The sequence below is a fragment of the Sorex araneus genome, chromosome 8, assembly GCF_027595985.1.
Source record: "Sorex araneus isolate mSorAra2 chromosome 8, mSorAra2.pri, whole genome shotgun sequence".
In the NCBI taxonomy this organism is placed as follows: Eukaryota; Metazoa; Chordata; class Mammalia; order Eulipotyphla; family Soricidae; genus Sorex; species Sorex araneus.
The window spans coordinates 31,332,209-31,336,589 of NC_073309.1; the positions used below are offsets into that span (position 1 = coordinate 31,332,209).

Below are 4,381 nucleotides of genomic sequence, written 5' to 3' on the forward strand. Positions count from 1 at the left end.
TGACTGAAATGCAAACATGAAAGTTTATAAGTTTGTTACTGTACCTCACAGTGATTCACTAATAAATTTTTTTAAAAAGAACTTCATGACTCCATAGTGACATATAACAATTTTTTAAAATTTTCTTTTACTGAAGTAACTTTTGATAATTTCATTAGACATTTAGTTGTAACAAACAATACAAAATAAATTATTTTGTGCCTATTAAGGAGGTAGATTTGGGGCCTGGTCAGGAAAATGGAGACAATAGTGGAGGGAAGATCAAACTGATGATGGGATTTGTTTTCCATTAAAAATAGTTTGTGTATGGACAGTCCTTCAAAAACTAGAAATTGAGCATCCATATGACTCCGCAATACCACTTCTGGGAATATATCCCGAGGATGCAAAAAAGCACAGTAGAAATGACATCTGTAGTGCTCGCTTCAGCAGCACATATACTAAAATTGGAACGATACAGAGAAGATTAGCATGGCCCCTGCGCAAGGATGACACGCAAATTCGTGAAGCGTTCCATATTTTTTGGCCACTCAACACCTTTATTGCAAACCACAACACCTAATCAGAGAGAGAGAACAAAAGGGAATTCCCTGCCATAGTGGCAGGGTGGGGTGGGGGGAGACGGGACTGGGGAGGGGGGGAGGGATGTTGGGTTTACGGGTGGTGGAGAATGGGCACTGGTGAAGGGATGGGTTATTGAACTTTGTATGGGGGAAGCATGAGCACAAAGATGTATGGATCTGTAACTGTACCCTCACGATGACTCTCTAATTAAAAATAAACTAATAAAAAAAAAAAGAAATGACATCTGTACCTATATATTCATTGCAGCACCATTCACAATAGCCAAAATATGGAAACAACCCGATGCCCTAAAACAGATGACTGGTTAAAGAAATTTTGGTACATCTATACAATGGAATACTATGCAGCTGTTAGGAGAAATTAAGTCATGAAATTTGCTTATAAATGGATAGACATGGAAAGTATCATTCTAAGTGAAATGAGTTAGAAAGAGAGGGACAGACATAGAGGGACTGCACTCATTTGTGAAGTATAAAATGACATCACATGAGACTGACACCCAAGGACAGTAGGTACAAGGACCAGGGGGATTGCCCTATAGCTGGAAGACTGCTTCATGAGCGAGGGGAGAAGGCAGATGGAATAGAGAAGGGTTCACTAAGAAAATGATGGCTGGAGGAACCAGTTGGGATGGGAGATGCGTGCCGAAAGTAGATAATGGACCAAACATGATGACCTCTCAGTGTCTGTGTTGCAAGCCATAATGCCCAAAAGTAGAGAGAGAGTATGGGGAATATTGTCTGTCATGGAGGTCAGGGGAGGGTGGGAAAGGGCGGGTATACCCGGGATATTGGTGGTGGGGTGTAGGATAACATGGGGTTTGTCCTTTTAGCCTTGCCTTAGGGAACATAGTTTACCTTAAAGCAATGTCCTTTCTGTATGGACAAAAGAAGATAATATTGTGCTTGTAACTTGGGAGTTGATTGACTCCAATAATATTTACTCCTGCGCATCTGCTTTCTTAACTCAGTTGTCCTCAGTTTCTAGCACCCCAAAAGCAGGGTCCCGACGAGGGACAGGACAGATCCAGGGCAAGCGGTGAGTTATGTGCTACCCTGGCATCGAGATGGGCCAGGCCAAAGCGCCACAATACTCAACTATAAGTTGAGTATTGGATCATGGACAATGCTGCCATGATCCAAAGATAACATGAGACTAGGACCCTGCTGGGGTTAGGAAGACTAACCTGGCCTGAGGACTGTATAGTGAGATGTCCTCAGGAAAAACCAAAGTTTATATCTCTTACTGTGCTCATACAGAATGACATTGCTAGAAATATTAGAAATATTAGAAGTAGATTTACTGTAACTATTTAAGCAGATTACTAGCTCACACCCTGACACACCCTTGTTTGGAATCACTCCCTTGAGTGGATCTCCTTAGATGAGATTTCCTTAGATGAGATTTTGTTAAGAAATGGTCTTAGCCTTCTTTGTTTATTTGTTGATGTTAAACCCACCTTTGTGCCACCGCGCTATGTAATTTGCTATATAAACTAAGACTGTGGGGCAAAGGGGGGCCAGACTCAGAAGAAGCAGAGAGAATGAAATAAACTGATCGAGCAACCAGTTTGGCCTTCTTCCTTCCGTCGCCTTCCCTCGACCGACAGCACACACAGCGGTTCCGGAGCACTGGACATGGGCGGTGAGACAGAGCCGCTCGGAGAGCCCGAGAGTACACGCGCCCGTCCCGTTGGCATGCCTTAGTTTTTTATAGTGGGGAATGTGCACTGGTGGAGGGATGGGTGTTTGATCATTGTGAGATTGTAACCCAAACATGAATGCTTGTAACTATCTCACAGTGATTCAATAAAATTTAAAAATTTTTTTAAAAATAGATTGTGAACATTAGACCCTAACTGTAAAACTTCATGGTAGCCTGAAAATAATGATACAAAATAATAAAATGGAAATAAAAATAAAATACATTACAATAAAAGTAAGGGAACAAAGAGGTAGTACAGGGGTGAAGATATTGACTTCGTACATGTTGACCTTGGTACAAGCCCCATCACTGTATGGTCTCAGAAACACTTCCAGAAATGTGCTAAGAATTCTTCCCAACCACTTTTGGATATGGATCAAACTGCAAAAAGATAGTAAAAGAAGAACAAATAAAGTAAAATGAGTCAGAAAGAGAGAGACAGACATAGAAAGATTGCACTCATCTGTGGAATATAGAATAACAGAGTAGGAGACTAACACCCAAGAATAGTAGAAATAAGTACCAGGAGGTTGACTCCATGGCTTGGAAGCTGGCCTCACATTCTGGGAAAAAGGCAGCTCAGATAGAGAAGGGAACACCAAGTAAAATGTGGTTGGAGGCCACGCGGGGGAAGGGTGAAACATGCTAAATGTAGACTAGAGACTGAACACAATGGCCACTCAACATCTTTATTGCAAACCACAACACCAAAATAGAGAGAGAGAACAAAAGGGAATACCCTACCACAGTGGGGCGGGGGGAGATGGGATGGGGGGGTGGGAGGGATGCTGAGTTTATTGGTGGTGGAGAATGGGCACTGGTGAAGGGATGGATTCTCGAACTTCGTTCGTATGAGGGAAACATGAGCACGAAAATGTACAAATCTGTAACTGTACCCTCACTGTGACTCACTAATAAATAAATTTAAAAAAGAAGAACAAATAAACAGAGAATGTTTTCAAAAAGCACTCAGAAAATACATAGCAAGATGTCAATATGTCAATAAGTACGTGTGTGTGTGTGTGTGTGTGTCTGTGTGTACTTTCCATAATGTCAATGACCTGAATTCACCACTCAAAAAACACTAAGAGACTGCATGGATTAAAAAACAAAGTACAGGTGGATAGGTAAAACAGAGAAGGGAGCAGTATGACAATAATAGTTGGACATAATCATGCTAGATAAGAGTTGAGTATTGAAAGTAGGTAAAGAGATATATATATGATAATCTTTCAGTATCTGTATTGCAAACCACAATGCCCAAAAGGAGAGAGAGACAGAGAGAGAGAAAAGAAGAGAGAGAGAAAGAGAGAGAGAGAGAGAGAGAGAAAAGAAAAATGCCTGCCATAGAGACAGGCTGGTGGGGGGGGCGGGGTACTTGGGTCTGTTGGGAGGGAAACTGGGGACATTGGTAGTGGGAAATGTACACTGGTGGAGGGATGGGTGTTGGAACACTGCATGACTGAAACCCAATCATGAACAGCTTTGTAATCAGCTATCTCATGGTGATTCAATAAAAAATAAATTTAAAAAGCTCAATTTTTTATATCTCTAGGAGAAGAATTTTAGCTCCAAATAAATGTTGGAAAACAATACAAGTAAAGTATATCTCCACAAAATTGCAAGAACATTTATACTTATACCAACTAAACTAGAATTCCAGCTTTAAGAGGTAAAAAGAGATAGAAATGGACATTATATGATGATTAAGGATCCGTCCATCAAGAATATAAAACACTAATTAATTTTCATGCACCAAAGGAGCATCAAAATCAAAAGCAACTACTAGCAGACCTAAAGAAAGACATTGACAGCAATGCAACAGAAGTAGGTAATTTAAAACCCCACTTACATGAAAGGATCAATGGACATATCAACCAAATAGAAAATCAACAAGGAACTAACGGCTCTAATGGAAGAAATATACCAGCTGTATTTAATAGAAACTGACATGAAGTTTCATCCTGGAACATTACAGGACTAAAACCCAAAACAGAAAGTACAGATTATTCTCAAGTGCACATGGAAGACTACTAAAGGCATATCTTGGAATATAAACATGTTCAGAAAGTTTACGAAGATTGAAGTCATA

General features: G+C 40.3%; 1 non-coding gene across 1 annotated transcript; it reads left to right on the forward strand.

The window, feature by feature from the left end:
• The first annotated feature begins 416 nt into the window (after positions 1-416).
• On the forward strand, positions 417-523 carry LOC129406933 (U6 spliceosomal RNA). The gene has a single exon (XR_008631341.1). It is a non-coding gene; the product is annotated as a U6 spliceosomal RNA (small nuclear RNA).
• The last annotated feature ends 3,858 nt before the right edge of the window (positions 524-4,381 follow it).